This window comes from Arvicanthis niloticus, chromosome 5, assembly GCF_011762505.2.
Source record: "Arvicanthis niloticus isolate mArvNil1 chromosome 5, mArvNil1.pat.X, whole genome shotgun sequence".
NCBI lineage: Eukaryota > Metazoa > Chordata > Mammalia > Rodentia > Muridae > Arvicanthis > Arvicanthis niloticus.
The window spans coordinates 87248709-87263642 of NC_047662.1; the positions used below are offsets into that span (position 1 = coordinate 87248709).

Genomic DNA, 14934 nt, shown 5'->3' on the forward strand with positions numbered 1-14934 from the left:
GGATTTCTGAGTTCGAAGCCAGCCTGGTCTACAGAGTGAGTTCCAGGACAGCCAGGGCTACACAGAGAAACCCTGTCTAAAAAAAAAAAAAAAGCATCAGAATTTAGATAAAAACAGGCAAGCTTCATTTCCACTTCAGGAAAGAAAATTTATTCTTTAATTTTAATTGTGGGGCAGACTGAAGGGGGGGTTGTGGGTATGCGCACATGAATGCCCACATATACCCACAGAAGACAGAGCCACACTCCCCTGGAGCTGGAATGACAGGCCATGGTGAGCCATTCGATGTGGGTCTGGGAAAGTTCAGTCAGATGCAGTAGCGACTGGTAAACATTCCTAAGACTGCAAAGCCATCTCTCCTGCATCTTCTTTTTCACTTTGGGAGACAACTAGGAAAAGTAAAATTTAGGACAGGACAACATCGCTAACCAACATCACAGAGACTGAGCAATGCTCAGACAAAACTCTCGACCAGAACTAGTCAGGGAGGGAACTAGTCAGAGAGAGAACTAGTCAGGGAGGGAACTAGTCAGGGAGGGAACTAGTCAGAGAGAGAACTAGTCAGGGAAGAAACTAGTCAGGGAGGGAACTAGTCAGGGAGGGAACTAGTCAGAGAGAGAACTAGTCAGAGAACTAGTCAGGGAAGGAACTAGTCAGGGAGAGAACTAGTCAGGGAACTAGTCAGAGAGAGAACTAGTCAGGGAACTAGTCAGAGAACTAGTCAGGGAGGGAACTAGTCAGGGAGAGTACTAGTCAGGGAGGGCTGCCACAAGGACTAGCTTGGGCTGGACAGTGAGTTTTGTTGGCTGTGAGGGAAAGGGAGGGAGGGGTGCTAATGGGGCAGGAAGAGGTGCTAAGGGAAGAGGGGTGCTGATAGAAAGATAACACCAGGATAACACATGGATGTCGAAAGAGCCCCCAGGAGGATCCAAGAAGCCTTCCGTGATTTAAGCAAAACTCAGAAATTTTTTCAACTGAAGCACAAACTATCATATGGAGGGGGAATTTTTTTTATCCTAGTAAACAAAAACACAAAGTGATGGGGGGGAGGGAGGGGGATAAAGTTGAGACCTGCATATTTCTTCTCTCTCACAATATTAGCTTACAGCTTTGCACAGCCAGGGTGGAGGAGGAAATTCCTGGGTCACACCCCGCCCCCCCCCCCCAGATGCCTTTTTAACCAGGTCTGTGTACAATGCATTTTAAAAGCCTATTGTTGGGGCAGGGCTGCTTTGTTTTGTTTCTTCTCCTCACAGATAACGGGTCCAGTTGCACTCCTGGGTGGGGAACACCCACCCAACCGACAAACAGGAACCGAGTAAGGAATGTTCTAGGGGGCACAGGTTCTCAAGCTGTGGGTCGTGACCCCTTTGGCAAACCTCAGTCTCAGAAAATATTTACATGACAATTCGTTAGCAGTGATAAAATGACATTTTTATGAAGTAGCAATGAAAATAAGTTTATGGTTGGGGGTCACCACAACATGAACTGTATTAAAGGGTCTCAGCATTGGGAAGGTTGAAAACCCCTGCTCTAGAGACTGCTTGCGTCCCAAGTCTACATCCTAGAACAGTTTGGGGGGAGTTCTTTAATAAAAAAATATTTTATTCACCAATTCTCTTCATTACTTGATTTGTAGTTTTTAAAGCCGTTTTGGTGGCCGAGGGTGTAGCTGTGGAGGGAGTAAGCATGAAACCGTGCGAGCTTAACCTCCTGCACGCACACGAAAGTAACCGTTAGTGTTATCATTATGAGAACAGCAAGAGCCTTTTGCTATCTGGGATTAATCCACATATGAAGTCCTTAACTGAGAGAATTGCCCTCAAAAAACAAAACAGAAACTGTCACTCAAAGGAGACTGAGCCTAGCATCCAATCCCCTGCTCTGCCAGGAACTAACTCTTTAGACACACTGGACTAAGGGCCGGCTTCTCCTTCCTCTTCTATCTTCCCAACGATAAGAAAGTTAGGCTCCGTGTACTTTCATTATCAATTGTCTGATAAACAAAAGTCACCACGTGGTCTCCATACCTGATAATGAGTCTCACAAACAGGATGCCAAGCCAAAACTGTCAACACAGAGTGATAGAGACCCAAAACACTTGAAAATGGAAACAGAGGCCCACAGGGAGGCACATGCCTTTAATCCCAGCACTCAGGAGGCCGAGGTAGATGGGTCTCAGAGTTTGAGACCAGCTTGGTGTACAGAGTGAATTCCAGGACAGCCAGGGCTACATAGAAACCAAATCAAAAAGGAGGGAAGAAAGAAAGAAATATGGGAGAGAATGCAGACATTCACATTTTTGGTCATACTAAGTGAGTAAGAACAAATCTTACAAACAGCCAGACAGCATTGTGCTCCCTGGTTCTCAGTACTGCTTTCTAGCTTGTCTATTATTAAACCCTGCGCCCATGTTTCCCCGAGTTTAATCCTCCTAACTATGAGGTAAGTACCATTCTCCAAGCAATTCAGGTAAGGATACTGAACTTACCAAAGAAAGCTCAGTGTGCTTGAACTGACAAGTGAGAGAGCCAGGATTTGAAGCTGGTTCTGGAATCTCTGTTTAAATCTATAGTCTTGTGGAACAGCCCTTCCTCTGCTGTGTAAGCCACAAGGCAAGGCAGCCAACTGTCACTCTGCATCCTTGCATCAATGACCCCTTGAGTAGGCAGACGGCTCACCTCGTAGACCTTTTCACTCTGCACCATTCCAGAAATTTAAAATCCCTCAGCATGGGGACAGGAAACTCTTCTGGGCTCCTGGGGATCTTAAAATGGATCATGGTTCTCCACAGCAAGAATAACAAGATGAAGCACCCCCACAACCATGGAAGGATGAATAGATTTTCAAAATTGGCTGCTGCATACCATGACCTATTCATTATTTTTCTAGTCCTGGCACTGCAGCCCACATTTATTCGGTTTTGAAAGGAGTTTGGGTGTGACCGCGCACACCTGAAGTCCCAGCACTTGGGATGCTGAGGAAGAGAGAGTATCTTGAGTTTAAGGCCAGCCTGGACTATACAGCAAGTGCCAAGTCAACCTGAACTACATAGCAATACTGTTTCAAAAAAAATGGGGTAGGGGTAGGGCTGGTATCTCAAAGATAGGTCAGCTGGTAACAGCACTTGCCACTAAGCCTGCTGACCTGAGAGAGTTTAATCCCAAGGGCCCCTTGTTAGAGAGAACTGACTCTGGAAAGCTGTCCTCAGATCTTCACATATACACCATAGCACTCTTGTGTGCGGACACACACACACACACACATACATAAAATAAATGTGATTTTTCTTTTTTAATGAAGGAAAGCTTAGTGTAGTGGCATATACCTTATACCTGAAGTCCCAGCTATGCTGGAGGCTGAGGAAGGGAGGTGCATAAATTCAAGAATTTGACACTAGCCTAAAGCAACAGCATGAGGATGCCCAGCCTCAGCAAAACAACACAAACAAACCACCCTTAGGAAACCGTGAAGGGGGATTACTACAAATACCAGGCCAGCCGGTGCTATTGTGTGAGACTCTGTTTCAAAAAACATCCTCCTCCTACAAAAAAAAAAGGAATGGCTTGCCTGTAATCCCAGCACTTTGGAGACTGAACAGGACCACAGAAGGCAACACAAGCCCTCTGAAAAGCAATCAGCTGACTCAAGGGATAAAACCCTGCATTTGCTACCGTCTACATAAACCCTGGGACTATGCTGGGTGAAGTAAGCCAGTCTCAAAAATCAAACACTGTGTGACTTGATTCATTTGAGGTTTCTAGGACAAGTTCAGAGAGACTCAGGTTTGTGATTTATAGTTGCAATCCCACTATTTGGGATGTGGAAGCAGGAGGATCCAGGGTTCAAGACTGTCCTGGGATACATGAGTATACCAAAAAATAAAGAGAGAGAGAGAGAGAGAGAGAGAGAGAGAGAGAGAGAGAGAGAGAGAGAGAGAAGAAATCCTTTGCTGAACCATTCATCCATAGGCTTTCAGGCAGAAGTCACACTGCTGTCATGGATGTCACACAGCTGGCTCCCTAACGGAAAGTCGTTCTGCTGGTGTGGCACCAGAATGCTTTCTAACAGGGACAAGTCATTCAAGGCTGCTAGTGCTATGTGCCACACATAGAAACAAAACCACTCAGGTTCCTCTCAGAACATGCCCCATTCCAGCTGAGGAAACATCAAAGACTGAGAAAGTATGTCTTCCAGATTGTGACAGGCACCCCTCCCTGCTTCAGAAGCGTGGACATGGAGATGCTGTCCCTCCCAGCCCCTGCATAGCAATTCAACTCACATCCTTACATCAGTCCAACAGCTAAGCACACAGCCTTGATCATCCAGCCTGTAGAGGCCAAAGAGGTTGAATCCCCCTGAAGCTGGAGTTACAGGCAATTGTGAGCTGACCAAGATGGTTGCTGGGAATTGAATTCAATCCTTTGCAAGAGCAGCAGAACCTCTTAGCCACTGAGTCACCACCTCAGCCTCCACCAGGCTCTCCAGCAGTTCTCAACCCATATATGGGTTGCAACTCCTCTGGGGTCTCACGTCTGATACTTATATTACGATTCCTAACAGTAGCAACATTACAGTTATGAAGTAGCAATAAAATAATTTTATGTTGGGGGGCCCAACATGAGGAACTGTGTTAAGGTCACGGCATTAGGTAGGTTGAGGATCAGTACAAGCCATTAGAGTATCTGGACCTGAAACACTGAGCTACCATATTCCAGAGTGTTTCGGGTTCACTGTGGTGGAGATCAAGGATGGGCTGGGACCACAGGTCGTCCCCTCCAGGGAGGACAGGCATGTTGCTACCCTGGGGATTCCAACTGTTTTTTTCTGCTCTGGCTTGCAAAATTCATTTTTTCATGAGTCCTTGTTTAACTACAATCAAAACTTTCTCTTCTGTATTAAATCTCTTCTTCACTCCTTAGCTAGGCAGCTATGGTTTTTGCTATTTGCTCCTTGAGTGTGTAATTTAGTACTAAAGCTCTGCCTGGGTTTGTAAAAATAAGGATCAAAACCAGCAACATGATGGCACCAACATGCAACACGATGGCATGAATGGTCTGGTGCTGCTCTGTATTCAAATGCTAAATTCTGTACGTTAAGATCTGATTGCCCGGTTGAGCAGATCCTCATGTATATAGAGTAATGCTAAGTAAACCCTGCTCCCCAATTTAAAGTTATTGGTTAAAAGGTTAGAGCCTGTGATTGGGCAGTGGAGAGAGAAAGGCGGGACTTGAGGATCAAGTGGAGGGGGCTTGGTCTCAGGAGAGACCAAAAGAAGGAAAAAGGACACAGAGAGAGGAGGAGACTGCCAGGAGAGGAGGTGAACCATGAGCACATGGCCAGGAGAAACAGCATGTAATAAGGGACATTATGGCTGGGATAAAAGTTAGAATAGCTCAAAACCTGCCCAATCTAGGCTCACAGCTTGTAACAACAAACAAACAAACAAACAAAAAACAAAACAACAACAACAAAAAAACCAAGATTGTGTGTCTTTTGTTGTTGTTGTTTGTTTGTTTGTTTTGAGACAGGGTTTCTCTGTGTAGTCTTGGCTGTCCTGGAACTCACTCTGTAGACCAGGCTGGCCTTGAACTCAGAAATCTGCCTGCCTCTGCCTCCGAAGTTCTGGGATTAAAGGTGTGCGCCACCACTGCCCGGCGATTATGTGTCTTTTATGCAGGCTAGCTAGAAAATACTAATTCATTTCACATGGCACTGGATGTTAGAGAAAGAGCCCTTGCTGCCTTTACCCACAGGAATTTTCAACAGTTCCTTAGAAGCCCCTGAAAAAGTGAGCAGACTTTAGGGACTCCCTCAGCTCTAGGTTGCAACACTTAGCCAGGTTTCCCAGAGCCTCAAAGCAGACCACACACAGGATAGAGCAATGCACACAGTTATTATGGGATGGATTATGGGCCTCCTCCCATCCCTACTCTTCTGTTGAAGTGCAAATCTGAGGAGTTCACAGTATGAGGTGAATGACATCCTCAGGATGCATCTTCCTTCACTGTGACTGGTGCTCTCATGGGAAGGACATAATAGCTGGAAACTGGAACTGTCCAGTGCCAGCAGACAGGCACTGGAAACCACAGACAAACCCAGTGGGGAGGCCAGGTGTGGTGGTACACATCTTTAATCCAAACAATCAGGAGGCCAGAGGCAGGTAGATCTCTGGGGGTTCAAGACTAGCCTGGTCTACAAAGCAAGTCCTAGGCCAGCCAGGGATAACTAGTGAAATATTGTCTTAAAGTAAGTAAATGGTAATAACAAAGTGTTGGCAGGGTGTAGTGGTGCATGCCTTTAATCCCAGCACTTGGAGGTTAAGGATCTCTGTAAATTCAAGGTGGGCCTGGTCTACACACTTAAGTTCCAGGACAGCCAGGACTACATGAGGCCTTCCTTGTCTCAAACGTAAACAAAGTGTTGGATAATCTACACCTTGTAAAACTTTATACCTGAAACGTCCTGTAACTCCAGGAGATCCAACACTGTCTTCTGGCCTCTGTGGGCACCTGTACTGATGTATACACTCTCTCTCTCTCTCTCTCTCTCTCTCTCTCAGTTTTTTTTAAAAGGAGGCTAACAGGTTAGCTCTTCTAAGGTGCTTCATCCAAGCCTGACGACTGGTATTGGATGACTGGGATCTAACATGGCAGAAGAGAAATGAGACTCATAAGTTGTCCTCTGAATCCAGACATCCTGAGTACCTTGTGGCAAGAATATAACACGTAACCACACACACACACACACACAGAGAGAGAGAGAGAGAGAGAGAGAGAGAGAGAGAGAGAGAGAAACAGAGAGAGACAGAGAGACAGAGAGAGGAGAAAGATAAACATCTTTGTATTCTAAATGAATGACTGCTAAATTTTCTGTTATCTGAACAAGTTCAAGGTTTAGAGATAAGAGAGTTTCTAAATACTGTAAAATGCAAATTTGTTTCATAGCTTCAATTTACAATGAAAAGGGAAACCGACATTTGTGTTAAATATTTGGAAGGCAAAAAAGACAATACTGTAGACACCACCTCTGAAAGCCAGAACACCAGGGTTCAAATCCTGGCTTTGCCACTAGCTATGTGTCCTTGATCCATGCACCTATAGCAATAACTTGTATAATTTTTAAAAATTATATGATCTCAGCCTTTGGGGAGGCTGAGGCAGAAGGATGGTGAGTTTGAGGCCTGATCTACTTGGAAAAAGCTTGTTTCAAAATACAGAAACAACCATAATAATGGCGTCTTCCTTGGAGGTTGTGATAAGTCACAAATAAGAATCCTCAGGAGTTGCTTGCAGAATTAACTGATAACCCCCCACCCCCTAAACTTTATTACCATCAGAAAGCAGCTTAAGCACTTTTAATTTTTTTAAGTGTGTGTGTGTGTGTATCAGTACAGTTGCCCACAGAGGCCGGAAGATGGCATGGATGTAACTCCTGGAGTTACAGGAAGTTTCAAGCCCTCAGAAGATGAAATTAGCCCAAAAAACTATGGTGATACATCTGAGCTACAGCTTTCCAAGTACAATCAAAATCTGAGACTGACCTGTGCTAAAAGTTCATAGTTTTATTTAATTGTTGTCTCATCATGTTCTGTCTTCTGTTCCTGTCTGCCCTTGGTTAGGAGGCTGAGGCAGGTGGGCCACCAAGAGTTCCAGGTCAGTTTAGACTACAAAGCAAAACTCTGTCGCAACACACTCCACTCCACCAAAAAAAAACAAAAAAACAAGAAAACAAACAAACAAACAAACAAACAAACAAGACCCACTGACTGATGATTCTGGGGCTAGATAAGATGTACATAGTCTGTAGCAACCAGTAAGTTAGTGATTATAGTAGCAAAATGCACAGGCTGGGCATGATCAAGATACCTACAGTCCAGATACTTGGGAGGCTGACCCAGGAGAATCATTTGAGCCTAGGAGCTCAGGGCTATCCTGGGCAGCACAGTGAAAGCAGCTCAAGACAAACAAACCTACGCATAGTAGGCCATTCCCCAGCACTCTGACCTCAGGTCTCTTCTTCTTGTTCATGGACCATTTAGACTGGCATATTTTTTAAATTGGGAGCCAGGGTATAGCTCTTTGGTAGAGTATACACTGAGTATAGGCCAAGGTACCCAGCACCCAGAGAATGACTTGATTGAGCTCTGGGGCTGAGGATTAGGTCACGAATACAGTGTCTGCCCAGCATCCATAAAGCCCTGGCTTCAGTCTCCAACACAACACAAAAACAAATGCGGTAGTATACACCTATATTTCTAGCATGTGGGAGAAAGACAGGAGAATCAAAAATTCAAGACCATCTTCGGTTTCATAGTGAGTTTCAAGGCCAGCCTAATCTTCATGAGATCTTGTTTCAAAAATCAAGCTCCAGATTATTTTCTCAAGACAATTGCTGGGAATCAGTTGGTGGTGGCAAGCCTTCCCAGTGATGACCTAGCTGGTGATCCTGCATGGTATCCTTCCATGAACCACTCCCCTTTTACAACTAGAACTGCTCCTGGTTTTCTTCACTGGGGCCCTTTGGAGCACATAAGCTGGAAAACCCCGGGCTTCCCTGCCTTGAGAAGCCACATTCCACTCTGACCTGAGGTCCAGAGCTCTGGCTCCTGAGCCCAAATGGCTGGGACTGAGTGAGTGTTCTACAGTCAGCAGAGCGCTGCCCATGACCTCTTCCCCAGCCAATGGCCCTGCCTCTCATTTGCAAGGGAGATGAGCATCATGCAAGAGAAACAGCACAGGATTCACAAGGGAGTTTCTTTCCTTGGGCTGATCCCATAATAAATTTCTTTTCAAAACCCATCAGCAACTATCTATTTAATGAATGAGTTCAATGAAAAGGTAACAGAGTGTGACTCTTCCACTAGTAAAGAAGACAAGAGGACATGGGGCAGAGGGAAAATGGAGTAAAGCAAGAAAGTAGGTTAAAGTAGCTATAGCAGACATCAAGGGGACTCTGACAGCTGCTGATTAATGGGCTAAGGATGTATGTAACCCAGAGGTAGAGCACTTGTGTAGTGTGCCAGAGGCCCTGCAGATAAACATGCCCAGACGATTCCAAATCCAAAGAGCAAAACTTCCCTGCAACCATCTTGTATACAAATCCTCAAGAATTTGGTCAAAATGCAGATTTTGACTCAACAGACCTGAAATGGGGACGGGTCTTACCTCTCCTACCATCAAATGCTGGGTCTCCACACTAGGCTCATCATATCCTGTGGCAGACTGAAAAGCAATACCCAGGTTCCTAAGCAGAAAGATTTCTGCAAGTTCACAGCCAGCAGCCTGGGCTACAATATGAAGTTCCATCTTAAAAGGAAGGAAGGAAGGAAGGAAGGAAGGAAGGAAGGAAGGAAGGAAGGAAGGGTGAGAAGAGGAGGAAGAAGAAGGAGAAAGAGAAGAAGAAAGAAGACAGAAAGGAAGGAAAGAAGAAAGAAAGAAAGAAAGAAAGAAAGAAAGAAAGAAAGAAAGGAAGGAAGGAAGGAAGGAAAGAGAGAAGCAAACAAAAACCAGAATGCAATCCTAATCCTCACATCTCTGCTAGGACTCTGGGTTCCCAGAATCCCTCATCCTATCATTTTACGAATAGCAGAACTATATGCACTCATAAACAAGGTGCATTCCCAGGAAAATCTAGTTAGTGGAGAGCTAGGATCTCTAAACAGGGAAGGGATGCTGTATCATCACTGGACCTGAGCTGAACAGTCCCCTCTATAGACGGGGTGGGGGGGGGGTGGGGGGGGTGGGGAGAGAGTTCCCCACAGCAGTTACTAACTGAAAGGAAGAGACGATCTAGAAACTGTGTCAAGGATAGGCATGTTCTGCTTTCTAAATCATGTTGTGTGTGAACCCCTGGTTACTTTTTCAAACCAACATGCTTCATAGAATATTCAGGTCTGTCTTAGCCTAGGAGAGCTGGCTACTTTCATCTGATAGAATGATTTGGGTTAAGCATAGAGAATACTGATTTTTAAAATGGGCTGACAAGATGGCTCATTGAGTAGACAGCTTGCAGTGAAAGCCTGCCAATCTGAGTTCTATCCTCAGAACCTGAGTAAAGAAGTTAGTTGTCCTCTGACCTCCATGTGTGCATCATGACATGCACATGCCCCTATACACATCATACATATAAAAAATGCTAAATGAAACTTTAGGGTTGGTAGATAGGTAGCTAAAGGCACTTGTTACCAAGCCTGAGGACCTGAGTTTGAACCCCAGAAGACAGATACTAAAAGGATAGAACCAGCTTCTGCAGGCTATCCTTGGTAGTGGCACACACACACACACACACACACACACACACACACACACACGCCCACATGCACACACGCCCACACACACACACACACACACTCATGAATTCACAAGCACACATTTAAATATATATGGTAGGGCTGAAAAGATGGCTCAACGGTTAAGCAATGACTGTTCTTCCAAAGGTCTTGAGTTCAATTCCCCAGCAACCACATGGTAGCTCACAACCATCTATAATGGGATCTGATGCCCCTTTCTGGTGTGTCTGAAGATAGCTACAGTGTACTCATATACATAAAATAAATCTTTTAGAAAAGAAATAAAAATATATTGTAATAAACTATTTTTGTAATGTATAAGAATTAACTCTAAATTAATGCTTCTGTTACACTTGCTTCATTAAGGTGCCACAAAACAATCCATGCAAACATCACACTTCAAATCTGTCCACAGTTGACTGCAGAGCGAAAATTATCTAGGCTGCTCAGGTTTTCCCTAAAACATTTTTTTTCCAACTTCCATTGAAAATTGTCACCTTATGGAATGATAATCTGTCTGCCTTAGCCACTCGAGTTATTTCCCAGAGGCTCCTGTAGGGCTTTGGAAAGGAGAGCACCAACCCACTGTGGGTCAGTGAGTGAACATAAAGCCAAGATTTCAAGATTTGTGGCTACTCAGAGTGAAAGTAAAGATGTGTAAGAAAGGGTGACACATGCGTGACACATTTCTGACACATGCGTGACACACTACAGTTGCCATGACAAGAGGTTTTTGTTTTTGAATTCTATCTTATTGTATTTTCTTTGGGCTGGGAGGTTGTAAGAGGGGGTGGATACAAAGAGAGGGGGTGATGAGTGGGGTTAAGGTACATGATGTTAAATTCACAGACACACACAAAAATCAACAAAAAGTTAAAAAAGAAAGAAAGAAAAAAGAATGGCTGATGCAGAGCCAGCAACAGGACAATGACTTGGAGAGTAAGTGGGAGAAAGGACAGGACACCAAAGAAAGCACACACTGCCAAGTGAAAAGGAGAGGCTGTGAGGCAGGCACCAGGCTCAGAAAATCTCCACAATCAGTGTCTATAACAGTGCAAAGAAGGAAATGAATGACAGGCCTCCTGTACAGTTACTGGCATCTTAAACACACACACACACACACACACACACACACACACACACACACAACAAAACAAAACAAAAAATTCTGTAATGCCAGGACTGCAGTGACTCAAGCAGGGCTTACAAGATTCTACCTCAAAACTCTAAAATAAACAAAGTCAATCTTAAAGTATAAAGGACAGTTCCATTGTTAATTTTTATGCTAGTTGCTAGGTTTTCATTCATTCATTCGTTCAAAAAATAATAACAAAATAAAATACAATAAGATAAAACAAAGACTACCACATTGAAGTTGGACAACATAAGCCAACAGAAGGAAAAGAGCCCAAAAGAAGGCACAGGAATCAGACCCACTTGACACATAAAAACACCAAACTAAATATAAGCACAGAGGCCCTGGTGCATGCCGGTGCAGACCCTGTGCATGCTGCTTCAGTCTCTTTGGGTTCATATGAGCTTTGCTCATGTTGGGTTAGAGGGTCCTGCGTTTTTGATGTCCTCCATCCTCTCTGGCCCTTACACTCTTTCTACCTCCTCTTTCTGGGGGGCTCCCTAAACTCTGAGGGAAGGAATTTGATAGAGACATCTCATTTAGGGTCGAGTTTTCCAAGATCTCCTTCTCTGCTTAATGTCTGGCTGTGGGTCATTGTATCTGCTCCCACCTGCTGCAGAAGGAAGCATCTTTGTAGACTGCTGAGCCATCAGCTATGAGTACACAGGACGTCAGTACACATTTTTTTTGTTTTGTTTTGGGTTTTTTTGGGGTTTTTTTTGTTTTTTTTTTTTTTGTTTTTTTGAACTCTCTGTCTCTCACTTGCTTTCGCTTCATAGAAAATCTGCCTTTGGGTGTTGAGTTTGTAAGCAGAAGCAAAACATTTCCTATCAAAACTTACTAAAATTGTTTAACTTCATACATACATTAAGCAGTCTCTTCCAAGTGCCAGTGGCTGGCACAGAACCCATCCAGTTATCTACGCACTTTGGCGACTCCTGTTTTTTCACATCAAAGAAACAGTCATTCTAGGAGCTGCCGGGAGTGACAGCATCAGTTCTACCAATGTTGTAATACATGGAAATGTATTGTAAACAAGGAGCCAGACAGCAAACCTTTGGACTTGAGGAGTTAATTTTCAGCAATGCTCCTGTTTCAACTATTAAAAATCTCTTAACCCAACCTTCATCCAAATTCAATTTCACCTTTATTTAAACTTCTCCTTACCCAAGTAAGCAGAGGTGACTAATAACAACCGCGATAGAAATCTGGGCCATGAGTATTTTAAGAGCCCATTAATTTTCATTTTAAAATGTGCGGTTGGTTACTTTTTGAGACAGGGTCTCTCTCTGTCACCCTGGCTGACCTGAGACTCCCTATGTATATCAGGTTGCCCTCATACTCACAGAAATCTACCTACTTCTGAGTGCCGTCATTAAAGGCACTCGCCCCGCGCCCCTCCCCTCCCAAAGACAGGACCCATTCTGTAGCTCAGGCTGACCTGGAACTCAAAGTCCTTTGGCAATCCTCCTGCTTCTGCTTCTACTATACTGACAGTAAAGGCCTGAGCCACTGTGCCCTACAAGAGCCCGCTGACTCTATGAGGATAGCACATGTAACACCAGCAACAGCTAGAAGGCCCACAGTGCTAACGGGTTAGCCCTATAATAAAATATCGAATGTTTGAGAAATACAACAACCAGCCGAGGTCATTTGATCAGTAAGTTAAGACAGCCTGCTTCACCTTACTCACTGGAGATCCTCTGGCTACTGGGTCAGAACAAACCACTTATGAAAGTTAAATGAATTCTGACAACACCACTCCGCACTCCTCGGGCAGTAAGCAGCACCGCCAACTGTCATGCCAGAGCTATGAGATAATGGGGATTTCAAAATGTTTGTCCTAACTCAAAGACCAGCCAAGCTGTTCAGAATCACACCTCAGCATCCCAGAAACCAGATAGAACTCCACGGTGCATTCTGCTGGGGCAGAGACGGAGACCTAGACAGGGTTACTTTTGATGCTCCTGACCCAGAGCTAACAGGGGTTGGGGGAGGCATGTTCCACCAGACTCTTGAGGTTCTCCTATGCAAGGGAGAGGGTTCTCTTTTAAAAAAGAAAAAGATAAAAAACAGTGGAGAGCAAGTAGTAGACAACTGATCAGAACATGCACATCTATGTTAAAAAAAATAATAGATTCCTTCCCATAATATTATAAAATCTAGTTGGCCAAAACCAAGAATGCCATCAGACTTAGAAAAAGAAAGGATGTTTGGTGAAAATGGAAATGCTGCCAGGGAGGTAAGAGCGTTGCTTAAGTGAACTCATCAGAACAAAGACAAGCCGGTCCCAAGCACGTTGATAGCGGGTGCATAGCATGTATGCACCCCTCTTCTCCCTCCAGGTGCCTGTGAGCAGGTGCTGAGACAAAAATGAGCTTCCAGAGAGAAGGAAAACTTGTTCATAGATTCAAAGATATAATAAGGCAGATAAAATCCATTTTCAAAGAGAAACGCCAGTAGTAAATTTGCTGGATTATTATTGCCACTGGGCTTGGAATGGACACAGGGAAAGGTGCTGATTTGTCAAAGTCCTCAGTATGCAATCTCCGGGGACAAACCACTACCGGGTCTGAGGAGAGAGCTCGCTGTCATCCTTTTCACATATGCTTGGGATGATGGATTGCCCGGCCCTGGTGAGTAGTGTCTTCATCTGTGCTGCGGAGCTCGGCGACCCAGCTGCTAGCCCAGCCCGTTTGGCTCTTCACTGGCTGCTTCGACCCTCACCCGCTCTCATCCGGCCACCTGCGCCACTGCTCTCCAGCGCGGGTTCCCGTTCTCACGGGCTTCGTTTCAGTCTCTTCTAATCCACTGGCTTTCTCTAGAATTTCCCAGGGCTGTAAGAGTCTCTCTGCTCTTATCCTTGTCAGCGTGCCTCCTCTACGGACTTTACTGATGGCACTTTCCTCTGCGACCTGCTCCTAAAATTCCCTTCAAAGTATTCCCAGAGACTCTGACCCGGGCTTCACTGGAGATGAAACCCTAGTTCGAAGTCCTCAAGGCCGAGCCTCAGGACAGATGAACTTGCTCAGCTCGAACCCCAACCTTCCTGCCCTTCAGAACCGTTGCTTCCTCCATCAGCTAAGCAGTTCAATAGCCTAGACTCCAGTCCAAAACTGCTCCGGCTGAGCGACCTAGGCCTCAGTTTCCTTGCAAAGCTATGGACTTCTAAAGATGCCGCCAGCACCGCCACCCTAGCAGGCAAGACCCGAGCCTTTTTGGCTAACTGACCTCGGTGGCTCCGTCTACCCCTACTGGCTCTGTGCATACACAACCACATTTGATTTCACCGTTTTCCCTGTATATCTCGGCGGAAGGTGGGGCTATTTATTTTTTTAAAGCATATGTAAGTATTGAATAAGCCCGGACCTGCCCCAAACCTAAGAAATTCAAAGGACCTTTCCAGCTTTCCAGCTCGAATGGCTTCCCAGACAGGATCCACTAGACACAGACTTGAAGACTGAGCCTCTCAGGATCCACCTTTTCCCGGTGCAAGAGAGCGCTCTAA

General features: G+C 44.9%; 1 protein-coding gene across 8 annotated transcripts in view; it reads right to left on the reverse strand.

The window, feature by feature from the left end:
• The window catches only part of Palm2akap2 (PALM2 and AKAP2 fusion), a 422795-nt gene that overhangs the window by 75395 nt on the left and 332466 nt on the right, over positions 1–14934 (reverse strand). The window lies entirely within an intron of this gene.